General features: G+C 38.6%; 1 long non-coding RNA gene across 2 annotated transcripts in view; it reads left to right on the top strand.

Moving 5' to 3' along the window:
- Positions 1-1,733: 1,733 nt before the first annotated feature.
- The window catches only part of LOC117038019 (uncharacterized), a 46,104-nt gene continuing 24,422 nt past the window's right edge, over positions 1,734-23,415 (top strand). For both annotated transcript variants that reach the window (XR_004425602.1, XR_004425603.1), the window contains exons 1-2: positions 1,734-1,852; positions 21,707-21,853. This is a non-coding gene — a long non-coding RNA (uncharacterized LOC117038019). The remainder of the gene's footprint in view (positions 1,853-21,706; positions 21,854-23,415) is intronic.

Below are 23,415 nucleotides of genomic sequence, written 5' to 3'. Positions count from 1 at the left end.
ATTAGCTGATGTGGTGGAGAAAAGCCTTCTTGCTCTGATTACTAAGTTTTGCCTCGTGCAAATTATACTCAAACCCATCAAAGAATGCAAGTATAACATTTTATTCTCAGAGGCAGAATATTGAGGTCAAATAATTTAAAACTGTATTGTTATGCAAAGTGAAAGAAGCCAGTCACAAAAGACACGTATTGTACGATTTAATTCCATTTATATAAAATATCCACAAATAGGCAAATCTTATAGACAGAAAGTAGATTGGTGGTTGCCTGGAGCTGGAGAATGAGGTTGGGGGTGGAGAATGGAGAAGTTTGGGGGAATGGTGATGAAAATGTTTTAAATTACGTTATGGCAATGGTTGTACCACTGGGTAAACATACTAAAAAAACATTAACTTGTACATTTTAAGTGAGTGAACTTTATGGTGTGTAAATTATATCTTAATAAAGCTATTAACACAGATGCATTAAGGTATGTAAGTAAAAATAATAAGAATAATGAAATCACGTGGGAAATTGTTTTTTTGTTGTTTTGTTGTTTTTGTTTTGTTTTGTTTTGTATTTTTGCCAAAATGCTCAGAATACTCTCAAATGTCTTTTTAAGTATAAAGGATTTGCATTAGTCAGAAAGGACAGTTTAACTCTATACTCTTCACTTTATATCTGAGAAATAGATTCAAAAATAAAAACCTTCAATTCACTGTCCATATTGGATTATTTCTCTGAACATCTTTATTGCTTCCTTTTACTCATCCCTCCCTCCATCTCTCTCTCTCTCTCTCTCTCTCTCTCTCTCTCTCTCTCTCTCTGTCTCTCTCTCTCTTTCTCTCTCTCTCTCTGTCACACACACACACACACAATCTTCATTTGTATGTTAGAAGGATGAAAGTCCATATGATTTAAACGAGGCTCACATTTAAAGTTTTTCTCAAAAATGAAATACACCTGATAATACCCATATAATTCAAAGTGTGTTATTCTATAGAATAGAATTCTATTTTTAAGTTGATGCATTAAATGGCACAACACAATATATTGTCCTGTATTATTGTCTTGCAATTATTGAACAATATGTTGTGCACATTCATCTCACAGAGCATGTGGAGGAATTTTGAAACCTGCCAAGAATTAATCCCCTCAAAAGAACTTTAGAAGTGGCAAAACAGACCATGCAGGTGATGAGTAACTATGATGTGACAGTCCTCCAAAAATTATATAGTAAAGTCTAATTTTAAAAAATGACACGAGGTGAGTACAATTGTGTGTGGTCAAGGTTTAAATGACATATAAACAAAAGTGCAAAATGCCTACTATCTTAAATAAAATACTCATGCAGTCTATTTTCACACATTAATTTTTTTTTAAATCATTTGCTAAGACAACCAAACCATCAGCACTTCTGTGCCTTTCAGAGAACTGCAAGAAGATTGCCTGAGGGAAGTCTGCTATATGTTTAAAATGATTTCTCAAGTTAACAGATAACAAATTCAAAGCAATCAAGAGTTAGAGTAATTCTTCATATATATGAATATGAAATATACACATGAAACCGGTTTTGGCATGGCCTCTAGTGTTACACTGCATGTGCATTCGAATTGCAGAGATTTCCAGGAAGAATTAACTCACAGCAGCTCAGCCTGTTGGAAAAAGCAGATGGATTGGCTCCAATGCGAGGGCAGGTGGTGGGCCGGTGGGTGTGGCGGCAGCGCGCTCTCCTGATTGGCTTTTCTCGGAGCGATCAGATGCCTGCGTTCTCGTGCAGAGGCTCACATGACCTCCAAGTCCAGACTGCATGTGCGTTAGCGAGGCGCCTCATCCAAGCTTCAGCAAGGTTATTTGATCACCCACACCGTGAGGTATGACGGTTTCTGTAATTGACATTTCCTTTGTAACAGACTTAAAAAGTTTCAGTTTAAAAGAGGCTAAGCTTTTTATAGATGTTCAGCAAACCAGTACTCATGACTGGACGTCTTCTCCTCGTATGAGTTTAAAATGACGTAAGTAGAAAGTTAATTGTGTATACCTAAAGAGACTGCCAGAAACTCCAGAACTCCACATGTAGGGAAACTCTCTCTCTCTCTCTGTTTCTCCTCCTTCCTATCTATCATCTCTTTCTATCATCTATCTGTCCTCTATCATCTATCTAAGTATCTATCTATTATTTAGATTGAGGGCTTGCTATTTGCACACACTGGGCACTTTTCAATCCTTTCTGTATGTAATCATTACAAAAACACGGTGAGCTTAATAATATTCCCATTGTACAGATGAGGGAAGATAAAATTCAAGGAAGATTAAATAACACTAACCACAATTCATACAGTGTTTTTTTTCTTTAGTGATCCCAGAAAAGGAGGAAAATGTATTTGATGTGTTATGTTAGAATGTTGCTGTAATTGCAAACCGGAAAAGCCTGGGAAGCAGATGTGTTTTGTACATGCAGAGCTATGATGAAATGCCTGGGCTCTAAAAGAGCATCAGTACTGAAATGTATCTGGTGTCTATCGCAAAAATTATGTTTAATGTAGGAAAAGAGCATTACTGGTACAAATGAAATTTACAAATACAAAATCATAAATATAAAAAGGTTTTTAAAATATTTTGACTTTTAATAAGAAAAAAACAAAACCAAGATGTTTACTAAAAATTCCCATAGACTTTTCCACTGCTACCCACTTATATCCTGGCCTTAAACTGTAAACAAGGAGGAGCGCCAGCTGTGTCCGGATGGAGATGGGATGTGACAGGGTGGGGATAAGCATGAGGTCATAGCTGTAGGAGCTGCCCTACTGGGTAGTTAAGTGGAGCTATTGATCTTGCAGGCCTCTTTGATTCTTTACCCAACAAAGCTAAATTGAAAAAATTCCAAGTAGCAGTTCAAGGGACAATTAAACTCAGAGGGAATATAGTTCTCCATTGATAAAGTTGGGTGTCCTATTCTGGAAAAGTTAAAGTACAAATAAATATTATATTTAGCCAATTTGTTACTGTCTCCTTCCTTCACCCGGTTTGCTTTGGGGGTGAAGGAATTGTGAGGTGTGGAGAGAACTGCTTCAAATAATAAAAGTGTGTTGTTAAATAATCCAGACATATTCTAAGGATTTTGGTTTTCTTGATTTGGGGATATTCATTCCCTCCCCTCTTCCAAACACAAAAGAAACAAAAAACAAAGAGAAAGAAGGAAATCATATTTTAATATCAGAATTAAAAGATTTGTCTAAATAAAGTGAAGAAAAATAAAAGATATACAAATTTTTTTAAAGTGAATTTAAAAAAAAAATAGTGTATTGCAATGGCCTGTCCTGGAACAAGGCATTATGGTAAGGGGGACACGTCAGAACATACCAGAGAGACAGATGCTGTCACAGAGAAGCTACAACAGGCCAAGGGGGAGAAGGATTCCGGCCTTCCCTAGTAGACAGCTAATACAAACTAAAAAGAATGTCCCACAGATAACCTGGATTTATAATCCATGTTTATTTATAAGTAGCTTTTTTCTCCTTCCCCCACCAAAAAAACTTAAAAACTTAAGTTCTCGAAGGAGACTTTCTATCAGACCTAGTTAATGACTTTACTATGCAAGACCATGAATGTTTTTTGCGGAGGGCTTTATGTTCTGAGATAACTTCAGACAAATCATCAAAGCCCTAGACTGACAGGAGTGGACCTGACTCTCAGCACAGACATGTTTGAAGTGCCCCCTGCTGTCTTCCTAGGGACACTGTAACATATCAAAAAAAAAAAAAAAGTATTTTAAGGGGTTTGAAACAATTGACTTGAGTAATCATTAAGCTCTTGTATTGTTATTGGAACTTTTCTTGTTTCTTTTGTTAAATTATTTATAACAATGAAGGAAGGTATTGCTCTTCTCACCTCTGTGGTACTTCCCACAGCATCAGACTGAGAAGTTAGGTGGTTCTCAGTCAATAGTTGTTAGGTGAATTAATAACCCTGAGTAAAAGATGATCCAGTGCTAAGTGGGAGAGAAAGCAGGATATTATTTTATTTTAAATTTTCACTAGATTTAGTAATTATGAAACTTGAAGACACACCACACACACACACACACACACACACACACACACCCTCCTTGCCATGATCTAGTCTACTTGGACCAAATCTATCCAGTTAGGGAAATGGAGGACAACTTCATTTGACTGAAGCTTTCTGTTGGCCTTATATACTTCTCTTCTTCCTTTTAATTGAATTTGTCGTTATAAAAGCTATAATATACTCTTGACCAAAATAAAACCACAAAAGACAAAATTTCAAGCAGTACAAAATTGTGTGCAAACATAAGTCTTTCTCTAACTGCAGACTTCCAATGCTCTAATCTCTCTCCAGAAGCAACTAGTTCCCTTTCTTGTGTATCTTTCTAGAAAAGTCTATATGCATTTACAAGCATAAATGTGTTTGTAAATGTGTGCATGTGTGTATATTCATCCACATATTCACAGCTTATTTTTTACAGTAATGTCAGCATATTGTAAGCACTGTTCTGAAATTTATTTTTTCACCTAATAATGTGCCTTGGAGATGAGATCAAGCAGTAGGGCCCCTTTGTTTCTTTCTTTTTATGGTCATGTAAGATTTACGTCTATGGTTATACCATCATTTATTAAACTAGACACCTATTAATAGTTGTTTAGTTCTTTTGATAATATTAACCACGTTATAATAAACAAAGACAAATTCTTTGAAGTTATTCAGTCAAAAAGTATAAATATCTATCATTTATCATTTTAATAGTAAATCCACTGGGTCCTCTAATGAAACTGCACAAATTTACATTTCTACCTACAGTGTAGAAGAGTTCATTGGTTGTGGACATTCTAAACTATTTAGTGTCTCCCAACCTGGAAAGTGAAAAATGGTCTCATTTTAAATTTCATTTTAAATAATAGTACCTAACTCTCATGTAGCACTTGCTATGTGCCAGGCATTCATTATTCTTAGAACTTGGCATATATGACTGATGTAATATAAAAACAGCTTTATTAAGATACAACTTACATATCACACAAAACATCCATTTAAGGTACAATTAAATTGCTTTTAGTATGTTCCCAGAGCGGTGTAAACATGACCAATTTTAGAACACTTTAATTACACCCGAAAAAGCTCTGTACCTTTTAACTGTCACCCATCACCTCCCTCCCCCACCGCCAGCCCTGAGCTACTTTCTGTTTCTATAGATTTACCTATTCTAGACATTTCGTGTACATGGAATCATATAATATGTGGTTTTTCTGACTGGTTTTTTGCACTTAGCATAATGTTTTCAAGGTTCATCCATGAGTTGAAGCATGCGTCAGTACATTCCTTCTTATTGTCAAATAATATTCCATTGTATGGCTATAACACATTTTATACATCCATTTATCAGTAGATGTATATCTGGGTTGTTATCACTTTTTGGCTACAATGAATAATGCTGCTATGAACATTTGTGTACAAGTTTTTGTGTGGACAATATATTTTTAATTCTCTTGGGTATATATGGAGGAATAGAATTGCTGGATCGTGTAGTAATTCTGTTTAAGTCTTTGAGGAACTACCAGGTTTTAAGTACCTCTTTCTCCAAAGTTTCCCAGATTTCCCTCTGAGAGTTTGTCACCATCTCCTTCTGTTGCAAATTAGTGTTCATTTCTTGATTGTTATAATATGATATTATTTGCTGTCTGTCTATTGCATGAGACTGTGGCCTCACAAAGTTGAGGATGAAATCCATTCATAGCCTCTGTCTCCTTAGCACCAAACACAGAGCTGGGTACCAAAGTAGGTACTCAAATATCTATGCGAACAAATGATTGAATAGCAGAAGGAAGGAAGGATGGAAGGAAGAAAGGAAAAAAGGAAGGAAAGAAGAGTTTAAAAGGTGAAAATCAGTATATACTGTAAGGTATTTACATTTATCTCAAAACTTATTTTCTACTTTCCTTGGCAAAATTGTTAAATAAAAGAGCCAGAATTAAAAGGATAAACTGAAATCTTTGAAATCTTAAAGAAGTTTATGTATGAATGAACTTAACAGTGTGGCTCTATTCACAAAGGAAGTGAAGATAAATGCCAGAAGTCAGAACCAAATGAGAAGGATCCAGCTCTGAGTTGTATTGTCCTAAACAATTGTGATTATATGGCAGTGGTTTTACTTTTATTACATGACTTCGATATGGTATAGCAACTGATAAATTTTATAGGTGATTTTTTTCTCCTACTTGAATTGATATTTTAGTGTAAAACTAATTGCCATTTTTATAATTTTTTGTCATCAGTGGTAAAGTTACAGTACTATTTTATCAAAAACTTGCGTACACGTCCAGTGCCAATTCCAATACCTTTCATTCAAGATATTTAAACAGTCTAATAATAATACAATATATCACATAAGAGCAGATTTCACAGTTGTAAATGCTAAGGCATCATACTCAGAATTGAGAATTTGCCTCGACCTGGCCTGATTCTCAAAGAACCCTACAGGAAAATCAGCACACCAACTGATCTTCAAAATTATTTCTAAAAGCTCTACTCTCTAACTTCACGTGTCAATCACCATGTTTCCTCTCATTACACAGGGATTTGGTTGACCCTTGTCTAAAATTCTACATAGCCATGTGAAGCATACTGCATGTACCCTACCCTAGATGCACTCTTTGGACCATTTCAAGCTACAAAAGTTCAATCCAGCTGACTTATTACCTAATAGCAATGTAAGAGGGACGTAAATCTGCCAGGACCTTGAGTCTACATTATCAAGGGCTTTCTCTGGAGGCCTTGAACCCAATTTGTCTGCTTGGCTGCGCGGGAGAAAACAGACAATCTCATCGGTTCAGTCTTGCCTGAATGAGAAAGGCTTTTCCATCTCAGACTTCAGTTCTAGCAGCTTTCTTGAGGAGTTCCAAGGAAAGCAAATCTCCTTAGAACTCGATAGAGAAGAAGGTAGAGAATAGGCAGCAAGATCCACAATGAAAGGGAAGGAGACCACAAAAGATGTAGCTCTGTACCTATTCCTGTTTGCTAGGACCCTGGCCCCAGGGATCATTTTGACATTGCCGTCTCATGTACCCCGAGATGGAATGTTTTGTTCACTCAAGCCCTGCAAATCCCTCTCTGTAATGTGCTGAAGCTGGCTTATATCAGCTTGCTAAAGCTGATTGTTAAATCTGTAGGAGTTTTGCAAGCAAGTTGATGGCACTTGTAGCTTGAAATGAGCCACTGAGGGACTGTTTACACCATGGAAATTGGCAAACAGTACCAAGAGAGCTGGCTGTCAAACATTTACCAGCAAACCACTTGTTCCTACCCTATAAACGCCTACATATAAATCAACGGTTCTCAACTAAAAATGATTTGGGCCTGCAGGAAATGTCTGGAGACATTTTTGTTTGTCCTAAGCGGGAGGAGTGGGGAGTTGCTATTGCCATCTAGTAGGTAGAAGCCAGCAATGCTGCTAAACATCGTACTACAAACCCATGTAACAAAGAATTCTCCAGCTCCAGATGTCAACAATGCTGAGATTGAGACTCCTTGGTGTGAACCTTGAGAAAGTAGAGCTTCCTGATGGGATGTGCTCATTAAGACCAAAATAGATTCCCAGTAATGGAACTGACTAGGATATTCCTGTAATCACTCCTTGTCCATTAAAAGGTTTCACATAGTCACCTACAACCATTGCTAATGCTCATGTATTAAAAATTAACTTTGCGGGCACTTCACACATGAACTCTTGCTACCTCTTCTGCATCAGTCATATCTACTCAGAGTGTAGTCCTGCCCACCCCCCAATGACCTGTATCTCACGCCTCTTTCATCCTATTTTGGTGACATTCTGCTACCTGCAACCAACCCCTATCCAACTATCTTAAAAACAAATCAAAACAGATTTATTGAGATATAACTCACATATCATACAATTCATCCATTTAAAGTATACAATTCAATGGCTTTTAGCATATTCACAGAGTTCTGCAACCATCACCACAATAAATTTTACAGCACTTTCATCACCTCAAAAATAAACCCCTGGCCAGCCTGGTGGCTCAGGCTGTTGGAGCTCCATGCTCCTAACTCCGAAGGCTGGCGGTTCGATTCCCACATGGGCCAGTGGGCTCTCAACCACAAGGTTGCCAGTTCAATTCCTCGAGTCCCACAAGGGATGGTGGGCTGTGCCCCCTGCGATTAGCAACGGCAACTGGACCTGGAGCTGAGCTGCGCCCTCCCCAACTAAGACTGAAAGGACAACAACTTGACTTGGAAAAAGTCCTGGAAGTACACACTGTTCCCCAATAAACTCCTGTTCCCCTTCCCCAATAAAATCTTTAAAAAAAAAAAAAAAGTATTTAAAAAAAAAAAAAAGAAATAAAAACAAGTAATAAAAGTACAGACACCAAGATAATCCAGACATTGATGTTAGCAGATAAGGACTTTATAGCACCTATCGTAACTAGGTTAAAGAGAACAATGAGCAAGATATATGAAAATGATGAATGATGAAGAATTTTAACTGAGGACTGTGAACTATAAACATGTAATCAAATGTACATTTTAGAACTTAACATAAAATGTATAAAATCAAGAACTCATTTGGGGGTGGCCGGTTAGCTCAGTTGGTTCGATCCCCTCATGGGCCACTGTGAGCTGCGCCCTCCACAACTAGATTGAAACAACTACTTGACTTAGAGTTGATGGGTCCTGGAAAAACACACTTAAAATAAATAAAAGTTTTAAAAATAATAAAAAACAGTATTAAAAAAAAGAACTCATTGGACAAATTTAACAGCAGCTCAGATATAGCAGATTACCGAATTAGTTTTGACACAGAACAATAGAAAATACCAAAGCTGAAGCATAGAGAGAGAAAAAATAACAGATCAGATTATAAAATATGTGTTTGTATAGCCTGGTGAGCCAAGTATGGCTTTTACATTTAAAAGAAGAATAATGGCAAACTATTATTATTATATCTAGTTTTATTGAGGTATAATTAATAAATAAAATTGTATAGTCTTAAGGTGTACAATGTGATATTTTGATATACGTTGTGAAATGATTATCTACAACCTGTTATTGTACAAATCAGTGAGTTGAGGATAGTTTTAAATTTTTAAATGGTTGCAAGGAAGCAAACAAATAAGAACATATGATAGAGACTGTGTGTGACCCGCCAACATCTGAAATATTTATTATCGGCCCTTTCAAAATGAATTTGCTGACTTTGAATTAAATTCTCCACTTCAGGTACTTGCTATGAAGGAAAAGACAATTAAATCATATAAAAAGGAGCTTCAAACAACAAAAATTGCTCAAGTTTTAGATAATATGTTAAACTCCATTTAATCCTGGTGTTTTTAATTTTCTCTCTTTTAATTCTTACCTTATATCTGCTTGACTAATAGGTTTCTGAAAGGTAATAGCACTCCATTATTTTTCTAGTTAATTTCTTAGAATCCTTTTATTTCTGTTTTACTTTGAACTTTTTTTAATCATAATGAACTTGATAGAGTTCATTACTATTTATTCTAGATAATAGTTAAAACAGTTGTTTCTTTCAAATAAAGGATGTGACAGTTCTTCACCCAATTAGATAGTTTTATCTTTTGTTCCCCCATTGAGCTTGTACACAGAATGAATACAAAGGCAGCCAATACTCACATTGTACTCAGTATGTGACTTTGAAAAATAGTATTTATCAACCATCTACAAGTAACCGGAATGTACTTCAACTTTGAATAAATATTTTATGCTTAGCCATGTGTCACGTTGAAAGCGGCTGGGAGTAGGAAGCACTATGATTGCTTATCAAGCTACTTGTCTGACTAAATAACAAAAAGAAAGCAAGAAGTGAAGCAAGAAAGAAAGATGGTATAAATAAATGAATGGATGAAAAGACAAAGGTAAGTGCTGTTTGACCCTTAGACAGAGGGGTGGGATTTACATTTTAAGTGTGGAAATATTGATTAAATGTACAGGACCCAGCTTATCTGCCACTCCAGATTCATATGTTTTCACCTATATCCTCCCACCTCTGTGTTCCCAGCTTCACTCATTTGCCCTTTTTCTCTGGCCAGAGCAGTCCTTGAAATGGCTCAAGCTGTTGTTGTGATAAAACAACTGTCAAGAAGAGTTCACATACTTGTGTCCTGGGTAGTTGGAAATCGCAGTAGATGCATGGAGGGACCAGGAAACACAACCCAGAAGCGTGGAGGACCTAATGTGCTGTTGGGAAGACTTGGACCAATGGGAGAGGAAAATGGGAAGAAACCTGCTGATAAATTGTTAATTCCCCCTCACCACCACGGACTGGCTCCTCCTGGATGCAGTAGTTTTATATCATTATCAGGAGATATCCTGCAAGACCAACAAACTGATTTGGCCATTTCTATAATGTACCCTTCATATTTGCTTTTTCTTCTTCCCTGCCACCTCCCAATAAAGAAATAGCACAGAAGCCTTTGTCTCAAGCATTGTCTTATAGGGAACCCAAGCTAAATCATCAGGGAATTAATTTATAAATCTGTCTCCATAGCTACAGAGGTTAGTAGTTTCATATTCATTTAGTAAAGGATGAAACAAGAAAATTTTATGTTCTAGGTTTCCTACTTCCTAAATATCAACTATTAGCAGAAATAAGACAAAATTTTTGAGACTTGAATCACCTTTCTGGTCTACTTCTTTTAATAATGCAGAGGATTATTGAAAAGCATTGTTTGTGATAAATTATTATACTTATTTATTGTCTCATGAGGGAAGTCCTCTGCATTTTATATGAGATGAAGAATCTAACCCCTCAATAGCGGTATTTAGAACTGTATTTTTTCACTGAATATCCTGAATCCCTAAGAGGGCAACTCCACTGTTGGATGATAACCAGGATCAATAAGTTTCCTCCAGTTTAGATACAGATCCAACGGAAGTAAAGAATCTTTACAAGAAGTTTGTATCATTCTACAGAAGCAAGAGGGAGAGGAGTGATGAGGGTCAGAAAATGGATGTTTAAGTAAGGTGGTGATCTACCCTGAATCTTTCGTTGTTTTAAAAAACTGTGTAGCAGAAGCAGTAAAAGAATAACAGAGGGGCACAAGATGAGAAAAGTCACCCGATTTTGTTCTTTTTAGTCTAGCTTTCACATGTAAACTTAATTAGTAGACGTTCAGTATGAAATAGCTATAAAAGGATCTGTTTTATGTCAGTGAAACAAGTTGAGGTAAGAAGTTAGAAATGAGAATGCCTGGTACCCACGGTAGCAGCAATACTGAGTAGCATCCACCTCTGAGAACAGTACAGTAGTTAGGTCTGTACTTCCTTGGGTATATCATCAGACCGAATTATTATTTATAATATGTAGATATTATATATTATTTTGTATAATTTTATAAATGTTTTATAATTTTATAAATTATTATTTATAATATATATATAATATCAGTAGTAGTGTTGGGTAGGAAAGACTGAGATTCACTCTGGCTGCAAACCCTACTCCTGCCACAGCACATTACAATCCGGAGGGAATCTCCAACTCCATCTCCCTGAGGAATGAAGAGTTCGGACCACACATTTGGTCCAGCTTTCAGTAAACTTGCAGAATACAAAATCAACATACAACAATCAGTTGCATTTCTTTACACCAACAACAATCTGTCTGAAAAGAAAAATCAAGAAAACGACCCCATTTACAATAGCATCAAAAACAATAAAATACTTAGGAATAAATTTAACCATGGAGATTAAAAGTCTGGACACTGATAACAATAAAACACTGATGAAAGAAATAGAAGAAGACACAAATAAAGGAAAAGATACTTTTGTGTTCATGGATTGGAAGAATTAATATTGTTAAAATGGCCATACAATTCAAAACAATATACAGATTTAATGCAAAATTCCAATGGCATTTTCACCGATACAGAAAAACAATCCTAAAATTCATATGAAACAACAAAAGAATACAAATAGCCAAAGCGATCCTGAGAAAGAACAAAGTTAGAAGCAGCACACTTCCTGGTTTCTTTATTTTTTTATTTTTTATTTTTCAATTACAGTTGACAAACAATATTATATTAGTTTCAAGTATACAACACATGATTAAGCAGTAATGCAACTTATGAAGTGATTACCCCAATAAATTCAATACACATCTGAATCATACATATAGTTATTATAATACTACTGACTATATTCCCCATGCTATACATCCCCACGACTATTTTGTAATTACCAATGTGTAACTCTTAATCCTCTCCTCCCTTCACACAGCCCTCAACCTCCACCACCCAGCAACCATCCAAATGCTTTCTGTATCTATGAGCTTGTTTTTGTTTGTTTAGCTCTCTAGATTCCACATATAAGTGAAATCCTATGACATTTGTCTTTGTCTGATTTACTCCATTCAGCACAATACCCTCTAGGTCCATGTTGTCGCAGATGGCAAGATTTCATTCTTTTTTTATGGCTGAGTAATATTCCATTGTATGTATGTACTACCTCTTCTTTATCCATTCATCAGCTGGATGGACACCCAGGTTGCCTCTTTATCTTGGCTGTTGTAAATAATGCTGCAATGAATATATGGATGCACATGTCTTTTTGATGTAGTGTTTGGGTTTCTTTGAATAAATACCCAGAAGTGGGATTATTAGGTCCGTCTTTGTCTCTTGTTATAGCTTTTGTTTTAAAGTCTATTTTGTCTGATATAAGTATTGGTTCTCCAGCTTTTTTTTTTCCATTTCCATTTTTATGAAATAACTTTTTCTATCCCTTTACTTTCAGTCTCTGTGTGTCTTTTGAACTGAAGTGAGACTATTGTAGGTAACATATGTAAGGGTTTTGTTTTCTTATCCATTCAGGAATAGGCACTGCCAAGGCACAGTCTCCCCAGGCACAGCCAAGGCCTCTCAGGGCACTGCCACTCTCTCTGGGCTCAGCCAGACTTCCTGGACTCAGCCAGGGCTCTCAGGGCACTGCCACTCTCTCTGGGCTCAGCCAGACTTCCTGGACTCAGCCAGAGCTCTCAAGGCACTGCCTCTCTCTCTAGTCACAGCCAGACTTCCTGGGCTCAGCCAGGTTTCTCAGGGCACTGCCACTCTCTCTGGGCCTCTCAGGGCACCGTGCTGGAACAATAGCAACTCACAGTCAAGGTGCTTACATATTCTCAATGGCGACCGGTCAAGACACAAAAGCAAACATCCACCAGTTCCATTACATGGTGGTACGTTCCCAAACAGTCAAGTGGTCCATTAAATTAGGGATAGAAGGCAATTCCCCATAGCCCATAGTCATTCTCCAGGGCTGTCCTGGGGGTGAGGGACGACCTTGACCTCACCCTCATCTCCCACGGAGGACTCAGCAAGCATTTCCTCCTGGGACTACAAGTCCTGCATCCAGGCTGCCTCAGCAAGAACTTCCCAGCCCACAGGGCCACAATAACCTTCGCTTTCTTCGGCCTATGCTGGTCAGAGAACCGTCCAGTCTTTTCACGGGGATCCAGCTCTCCAGTAGCTGCTCCTCCTGGTCTTCCTGAGCCTGAGTATCCATACGCACAAACTGCTCCACCGCCCTTTGGAGAGCTTTGGCCGGCACCGTACCCTGCTCGCGAAACTGAGCTTTCATACATATAAACTGCTCCATTACTCCTTTAGGGATTCTGGCCGACACTGTATCCTACTTGCTGCGCCATGTGTCATGCAGGGAGTCATGCGGGGCCTCTGGTCCTGCTCCCCACATAAGAACGTAGAACATGGTGAGGCCAAAAAGGAACACTCATGGAGCCATAGGTAGGGAGCCATACCACTATACTCTCGCTGGTGGCGAGGTTGGAGACACAGGAAGCAGGAGCCACAGAATCCGCAATCCACACTCCGCCACACCCTGCACTTGCTAGCTTAGCCACGGCAGTTATATCAGCGGCTAATGGCTAACCAACAGTCGATCGCCAACTAGTCACAGCTGATGACCATCTACTATCCGGGCCAGCACCTTTCCATGTGAGGCTGAGAACCTGGAAAATGCTCTCTGGGTCTCTGTCCCCACACCTTGCTCCATCTTATCTATTGTTGATTCCCTCTAATGTATTCTTCATTTCAGTTATTGTATTCTTCATTTCTGACTGGTTCTTTTTCATGTTTTTTATCTCCATTTTTATGTTTTCTAGCTCTTTGTTGAAGTTCTCACTGAGGTCGTTGAGCATCCTTATAACCATTGTTTTGAACTCTGTATCTGGTAGATTGCTTGTCTCTGTTTTGTTTAGTGTTTGTTTGTTTGTTTGTTTGTTTGTTTGTTTGTTTGTTTTTCTGGATCTTTGTTCTGATATTTCATTTGGGAGATGTTTGACCATTCTACACTTTGGATGTATCCTTTTGTGGGGGTAACTGGGTGGTGCTCTGGTGTGGTCTGACTGGCCACCAGGTGCGTTGGTTCTGGGGCATCCTGAGAGGGGTTCTGGGGCAGACAAATTTCTGTTTCTGTTTGTGCTCTGCCTGGGGCCATTTGGTATGAGCTACAAAATGATCTGCAGATGGTTGCCACTTGTACTGGGCTTGGAGGTGCCTACGAGAAGCTAAGCAGCAAACTGAGGCCAGCTGCCATAGCACCAGGCTTGGGGCTGCTTAGCAAGAGGTACACACACTCCAAGGCCAGATGCTACTTGTTTGGGGTTTGTGAACCTTTGAGAGATTTTAGGAAAGTCCTCAGCATGAGCCAAGATAGACCATTTGGATGGAAAAGACACTGGAAGTGGCTTGGGTCAGCCCACAAGTTTGGTGGGTTGGGGTCTCAGGAAATCACCAGGGTCGGGTGAATGGTGTAAGGTTGATAGAGACTCAGATATGATTCCTTTCTGTGTCTGCATGCTGGTTGCAGGGAGGGCTCAACAAAGGAACAATGGCTTCTGAGAGAACTTCTGTCTGGGAGAGCACTTCTGTCTGGCTCTCCTGCCCTCACCCTGAAGCTAAACAATTCAGTTCTGCTTCCTGTGTCCTTGGTTCTTTTCATGCTGCTGCCCCAGAGCTGGAGCTCAGAGTGAGTGAGTGGGTAAATTCGTGCATGGGCCCTTTAAGAGGAACACCTAGGCCTCTGATAGCACTCCGTCTCACTCAAACACAATCTCCAGTGGTTTTCACAGCCAGAAGTTGTGGGGACTTCACTTCCCAACACTGGAACCCTGGGCTGGGGAGCCTGGTGTGGGGCTGGTATACCTTGCTCCTTAAGGGGGACCTCCACAGCGGAGATATACCTCCTGATATACATCCTGATATATCTCCTGCCACATATGGGTGTAGGATTAGCCAGTTCTGCATCTCCACCTCTCCTATCAATCTCAAAGTGGCTTTTTCTATATATCCTTAGTTATAAGACTTCTGTTCAGTTGGACTTCAGGCAATTCTCAATGATGGTTGTTCTGTAGTTTAGTCATAATTTTGATGTGGTCATGAGAGAAGACGAGCACAGCACTTATCTATTCTGCCATCTTGACCAGAACTCCTCCACGCTTCCTGATTTCAAATTACCTTACAAAACTATAATAATCAAACAATATGATTTTGGGGACAGAGTCCCAGAGAGCAGTTTCCAGGCTGTCAGCCTCACGTGGAAAGGTTCTGTCTTGGTTATTAGATGGCCATCAGCTGTAATCAGATGGCCATCTGCTGTGGCTGGGTGGCCATCAGCTGTTACTGGTTAGCCATTAGCCACTAATATAACTGCCATGGCTATGCTAGGGTGTTGGTTGGTGGGTTGGTTGGTAGAAAGGCGGACGGCAGATTGCAGATCGTGTGGCTCCTGCTACCTGTGTCTCCAACGCAACCACCATCGAGAATATAGTGGTATGACTCCCCTATCTACGGCTCCATTGGTGTTCCTTTTTGGCCTCACCACATCCTGCGTTCTTGTGCAGGGAGCGGGAGCTGAGTCCCTGCATCACAATGATATTGGCATAGGAACAGTCACATAGACCAATGGAGTACATTATAGCACCCAGAAATACATTTAAAAATTTTTTAATTAAAAGCTTGAAATAAATTGGTCTTGAAAAGATCTCGAAATGTGTAACTGCTTCCAAATGCACATAGAGTTAAAGATGAGGAAGGGGATTTTATTGCCAACAATCTACTCAGAATCTAAGGTAATCCTTAAGTCCCTGGCACTGACAATAATGGGAAGTGAACTGTTAATTTGGTGGCAGACTCCCAGAAGAGAATCATTTCCAGTATCTACCTTAGATGTGTCTAAGAAGAACACTGGATACGAGAGATCCATCATAAGGCATCTGGATCGGGAAAGGGAACTAAGGAAGGTGACAGCTAAAGGACACAGAGTTTCTTTTTGAGGTAATGACTGTGTTCTAAAATAGACTGGGGTAATGGTTACACTGATCCGTGAATATACTCAAAATCATGGAAATGAGCATTTTTAGTATGTGACTTATTGGTATGTGGGTTATATCTCAGTAAAGCTGTTAAGGAACAAGAAACAGAGCTCTTCCACGAGGGCAGAACAGTGGGCAGTCAGACTGGCTGACCAAGAAACTCTTTCTATCAGCCAGGCAGGGGGTCCTTGCTGTGCCTGTCAAATACTACACAGTGATGTTATGCACAGGGGAACACTACCATATTTCCTATTGTACCCTTTTCCAAATATAAATTGTCAATGCAGTTTTCCTGTTTTTCCTCTTTGTTACACAGTTTAGGTATATTATGGTGTGTGTGTGTGTGTGTGTGTGTGTGTGTGTGTGTGTGTGTGTGTGTGTTTTGGGGAGGAGGCAGGGTGAGTGGGGATGATTAAATTCATTCTTTAGTCACCGATTGAGAACCTTTGTGTACATCACAAAGAAAATTGCCTGTCATCCCAAAAAGCCAGGCTTGGAGCTGATCACAGCAACCAGGTAAGACCCTAAGCTTTCACTTGGAGAGGAAGAGGGTCCATTCTCTGTCACATTGTTTTGGGTGGGGGCATTTTCAAGACCCACTTAATATTATTTTTACTTTTTTTACTTGCAAAGTCCCTCCATCTCCTAAATGATTTCTCACCATTAACAACTTTTCTCATTTTAGTTTCTTTTGTTTTTTAAGATTGTTGAGCTTACTTGTCTCTAGATAAGAGTCCATATTATCATTTACCTGCTTCAGAGGTTAAGAAACTAAATTAATCTCCTAAAAACATTTCTTGGGGTGAATCCAACACTATCATCTGCATCTCCTGCCTGGAAGCTCAGAGCTTCCATTAGCACAGTGTTCCCAGTGGGAAAACAGAGGATTCAGAATAGCACCTTCCCCCCCGCACCCCCTTGGTCTTTGATCTTTCTCTGATAGGATGCCAAACTATCTAGATGAAAAGTGAAAAATGCAGTTGCCAATATATTTTACCTACATATTTGATGCATATAAATGTATGCTCTATGTAGTTTGAAATATATGAATAGTCAGTGCTATGTAAGTAAAATGTACATTTTCAGCTTAGTGTCTTAAACACTTGCTATCCCCTCAAGGACCACATTACAAGCCTTCAATAAATATTTGTTGATTATAATATTTCTGTGCAATATTTGAATGGAAATTAAAGAAAAAATGTGCCCATATGTAGGTGTACTCTGAAATTAGTTGTGGTTTATGAGAACTAAAAGGAGAGTAACTAGATATGAAGCAAGAAGATTTTTTTTTAATTTTTATTTTGTTAAGGAAAATGAGATGCAGTGAACCATCACTATTCCATGCTGCTGAGAGTGTAAGGTTCAAGTCTTTGTTTTTCTATTTATAATGTGGGCTGGGGGTTGGTAATTTACTTAGCCAGGCTGAACTTTTCAATTTCTTCATCTGTAAAAATGAGATAATAGTACCTGCTCTGCCTCTCTCATAAGGGTGCTATGAAATCAGATGGGGCCGATTTTTAAAGGACTTTGTGAAGTGAAGAGTGCCATCTATACACGTGTTGGGGTTTAGGGATTACTTGTAGCTTCTTGATGTTGCTTCCTTCTAAGGTTTGACACAGTAGTATTTTGAAACGTTATGTTGCTGCCCAGAAGTAAACTTTCAAAGCTAATGATGGAAAACAATAACAAGAACTAGATTGCACATCATACTTGCTCAAATTGATGGTGTTTCTGAAACTGTACTGACGTCTGAGTGGAAAGTGAATTCCACTTAGAATTGTTCTGGCTCAGTTTGTACTATGGCAACATAAAAGCTTTTCCTAATGCTCAGAATTTCACCCTTCAAAAAGTCACAGTTCTAAGAAGTGCACCAGGAAATGGCTTTGGAATCCAGAGCCCAGGGCCATTTCTCTGTGTGGGAATTTACCAGTTAAAGCCTGGGAGACAATGCATTGTGTGTGTTTAGGGTCAACCACCCCAGGGTCCTTAAATGGAGTGATTTCCGTGCTTGTGAATTTCCTGGAGCCTGAAGTTTTATAGGAGAGCTGCCTCTCATGCTCTGATACTTTTGTGTCATCTTAGAAGAGTCACTCAGGAGACAAGACTGATCCATGCCTTAGCTTCCTGTTTATATTTTCTTTAAGATGTTCTGAAGGCATCTGCTTGGATGATATTTGACCATGTGAAGACGTCAGAAGGATTTGGTAGCCATTTGGTGACCACTAACCTTTGCCTCTTCATTTTTTGGCAGCTCAACTTCTAATGGCCAATGGTCTGGATCTAGGTGAGAGGTGGCATTCCCTGGATTGAACCTTGTACCAGGACACTAGGCATTAAGGCTGTGGCTGGACATGTCCCAACATTGCTCCTCCTCCCCACTTGGCTTTACCTTGCGAACTAACTAGTAAAAACAAATAATCCAAACTCTGAATTCCTAGAATGAACTCAACCAGGAGAGCACTGCTATGAGGTTTTTTCCTAGAGAGCAGGACTACACTCTATTCCCAAATTAAATCTTTTATTTCTCTATCTCGTAGATTTTTGCTGGGTGCTTCTATACCTTCTACAATAAATATCTCCATTTCAAACAAGAGAGAGGACGTGGTTGGAGAAGAAAAAATTTTTTTTAACTTTTAATGTTTGTCTTCATTTCGTGTGGCATCATTTTTAAAAGGGGAACAATATCTGTATTAGATGGAAACAATGTATTCTCAGGTTTTCTTGTTTTTATAAAGCAGAGTTTGCATTGAATGTAGATTTATAGATTTGTTTAGAGAGGCAGTAAGATTTTCTTGGTTGCTATTTGGGGGTTTGGTTTTGATATTCTGTTCTTTGAACTTTCCAAAGAGCATTCACATTTGGCCGCTGTTTTTGCCATGCCTATGGAATCATTCTGTGTTTTGAAATATTTCATTGTGAAAATATTTGCCCTTGGAGAGGTAATCAAATAGGGTGTGTTTTTTTTTCCCAAAGGCTACAAATTTGGATTGATTTCTTTTAATGGTTGAAAATTTTTTGTCTAAAAATCTGCTAACAATCTGTCATGTTTTGACTTAAGATGGGGTTGGATAAATTATCTTGTGAAGTCTCTATAATTTGCTACATCTCAGTGAGGATCAGCCCATGTTTTGGGAAGATATGCTATAGAAAGAAGAAAAGAGTACCGGCTCTTGTATATAATATAGTTGTCTGCCCAGGTATTAGTAAGCAGAGACGTTATTTTTGTGGCATTGGTTTGGTTTTGTGGTTGGGAGTTAAAAGAATTCTACAGTTGCGTAGCACCTCATAATTTTCAGTTTGTCTTCTTTACACATAAAGAAGTTATTCAGGTGAGTTGTCTACATAACATCAAATATATGGGCATTCGAAAACCTACCAATAGCTTGGTAATTTTTTTCCAGTTTTTAGTCTAGACATGTAGTACTGCGTATGAACCCAATATAGGAACGCTGCTGTATGATGGCAATTCAGTGCATAACACAGACATGTCTTTATACATCTTAAATTTCGCATGACTGCAATTCTGGATATTACGTTTTCTTTATATACGTTGCCACTGTTTACATCATGTTATAATTGCCACTTAGAGATGATAGATTAGGTAGATAAATAGATAGATAGATAGATAGATAGATAGATAGATAGATAGATAGATAAATGACAAATAAATAGAAATCTGGAGGAAGTTTCAAAATAGCCAGTAGACAATGAAGTAAATGAATCAATTCTGAGCTCCAAATTCATTTTTATCAGTAGTCCTCTTTATGCCATCCCAGAGATCCAATTACTTTACCAGGTGCCTTTTCCTACGTTGTATTACACAAAAACATATACGAGGAGACAGTCACCCTTTTTGAAGGTTCAAAAGCCTTTTGACCATCTGTTTATATTCCCACTGCTTAACTGCAAACCTCCTTATTTTGGGTACCTAAAAGAAAGTTTTAAAAGTTCAAACTAATGATAGAATGTACACATAGTGGCTTTCTTTGCACTTTCTTTGTGATCTGTCATTTAGAAGTAGTGAGTAACTTTTTCCAAGGGTCATGCTTGGAAAACACATTGGCACATTACCAGGAAGCCATGGAGTTGAGACTGGTGAGGAAAATTAACAATGGGTAGAATTAAGGTCTGGAGATTATGACGGGACACACTTGGGACTCTTCCCGTGTGTTTTCTTAGAACACACTTTTCATGTTAGAAGCAGTCAATTCATCTTTCAGAAAACCAAGGGAGCAGAGAAACAAAATTATGTAAAATTATCTTCTTTAGCCTTTGGCACTACAGTTATAAATATGTACCCCTACTTTCTATAATAACTATTGAAAATTTCTGTACAGAGGGACATGGTCTGCTAAAGACATGCTATTAAGGTAATACATTGTACTTAACTATCCTACTTGCTTGGGCAGAAGTAAGATAGCTTTGATGTAAATTCCCTCCACAGTTTAATGCTGTGAGAGAATGTCCCCTCTTAGAATTCTCACGTGCTGAGCATTAAAGAGTAAAGCTCAGTATCCAAATTCTTAAACAGATTAGAGGACACGTGAGCCCTGAGTTTGCTTCAACGCCACGTGGGAGTGAATGATAATCTAGGAGAACTGCGTAGCCGCTGTCCAGGAGGGAGCAAGAGGCCATTCTGTGGTGCAGATACCCTGCGCTCCTCTCACACTGACATTTGGATAGTGCCTCCAAGATCATAAAACATTTCACATTCATCCTTGTTGCTTTCACAGCAGCCTTAAGAGGTAGACAAGACAAGAAGTCACACCTTCATCTTACATGAGAAGAAAGGGAAGCTCACTGATGCTTAGGGCTTGCTTGAGTTCGTGCTGGGCCCCTGGACTTTCTCTCACTGTGGCTTCTCTGTGCAATGCCCCCTGTGCAAGTTCTGATAGGACTTGAATCAAGACTCTCCTAGGGGGCATCCACCAAGGAACTCCAATGAGGGGAAGGCCGCTATCCTCCATTAAGCTACAAGTGCTACGCTGGTGCCTTATATGCATCGTTTCATTTAATCTTTTCAACACCCTGACAGGAACCATTATCCATATTTTACCTCTGAAGAAACTAGGACTCCGAAAAGTTGAGTAACTTGTCCAAATTCACACGACTGGGAAATGGTGGCGTTTATTCATTACAACAGTCTATGGTAATTGAATTATGCCGTCCTGATACAATCATAACTTATATGGCCAAAGGGGCTTTTGAATATTGCTTGCTCCCCATTCCTGTATTTTACAGATCTGGAAATGAAGCCCAAATTCGACACATACTTGCCTAGGTGATGAGTGTGTTGTGTTAAAAATCCTGGTCTCCTGATTCTCATCCTCTTACTCTTTTCACTCTATCATAGCAGGCCGTGGAGAAACTGTACAGCTACCTGATGCCGTGACGAGCCAAGTAAAACAGCATTTGCACATTCGAGGTCAGGCCTGGAATCCAGACGTGCAGCATTTACCCCTGTGACGGAAGGAAGCCAGCATTCCAGCCTTTTAAATGGGTTCGCTTCTATTTTTCACTGCTTCCACCTTTACACCATACCCCCACCACCTTCCTCTTCGATTCTTCTTTCCCCTTTGCCCATTTCCACTCCACACATTTGTAAAGGTCTGATTGTGTGTGGTGAATGTTGTGAGAACTCGACGTGTTCAAGGAAAATAAAGACCAGGTTTGAGTTCATTTCAGCATGCCCCAATTTTCAACAAGTTTTTTAATTCCCATATTTTCATCTCAACTAAACCCTATGTACAAAGCTGAGGGGATGGTGTTATGGATATGAGTAATTGGCCTTTCTTCATTCCTTGTACCACAGAGCGCCTTGCCCCAGAGTTCACCTGACTGAAATGTAAAAATACTCTGGCTGCACTAATATAAAAGTCTCGCTTATATAACGTGTATATAACCATTCGTCCATTTCTGTAGCATTTTACAGTCAAGAGGCTTAGTTAAGACTCTAGGGGCCACCACATGCAGGAAGATTTGCCAGCGCCCCAGCATAGGAGTCACTTCCCTTTTATTCTATTTTGGCATTTGGAATAGGTCCATCTTTTCCATCTCCTTAAATATATGCAATTGCCCTTATTTTCACAAAGAACTTTCCTGTTTTTCTTTCTCTTCTCCTAGACTACAAAGCCCTGGGGTAAAGACCAAGGCACATATTCTTCTCTTTACTGCTGGGCCTATGCCTGCACATAGTAGGAGCTCAGTAAATGTTCTTTGTTTTTTGAAGCCCAACATTTATTATTATTTTTCGGCTTTATTGAGATATAATTGACATATAATATTGTGTAAATTTAACATATGCAATGTGTCAGTTTGATACGTTTATATACAGAGGGTGCCAAAAAAAAATGTTTACACATTTTAAGAAAGGAGAAAACTATATTGAAATTATAATACTCAATATATACCGATAACAAAAGAAGAATACACAAGTCATCTTTATACATTTTTTTGGCACCCCCAGGATTACAAAAAGATTCCTACCATAGCCCCAGCTAACACCTCCATCATGTCACATAATTACAATTTCCTTTTTCTGGAAAGAACATTTAAGATCTACTCTCTTAGCAACATTCAAGTATATAATACAGTATTATTAACTATAATCACCAGGAGATTATATCTGGGGATATTAGATCCCCAGAACTTACTCATAACTGGCAGTTTGTACATGTTGACCAACGTGTTCTTATTTCTCCCACCTCCCAGACCCTGATCACCAACTTTTTACACTTTTTTTAAGTGAGTTTGGCTTTTATAGATTCCATATGAATGATGGAATACAATATATGTCTTTCTTTGTCTGACTTATTTCACATAGCATAATGCCCTCAACGTCAATCTGTATTGTCCCAAATGGCAGGATTTCCTTTTTTCATCATTGCGTATGATGTCAGCTGTGGACTTGACATATATGACCTTTATTGTGTTGACGTATGTTCCATGTATACTCAATTTGTTGAGCGGTTTGTTATTATTTTTATTATTATTATTATCATCATGAAAGAGTACTGTATTTTATCAAATACTTTTTCTGCATCTACTGAGATCATATGATTT

Source organism: Rhinolophus ferrumequinum, chromosome 18 (assembly GCF_004115265.2).
Source record: "Rhinolophus ferrumequinum isolate MPI-CBG mRhiFer1 chromosome 18, mRhiFer1_v1.p, whole genome shotgun sequence".
NCBI lineage: Eukaryota > Metazoa > Chordata > Mammalia > Chiroptera > Rhinolophidae > Rhinolophus > Rhinolophus ferrumequinum.
Note: the sequence above shows the minus strand (reverse complement) of the source record. Positions and strands in the feature narration are given on the sequence as shown.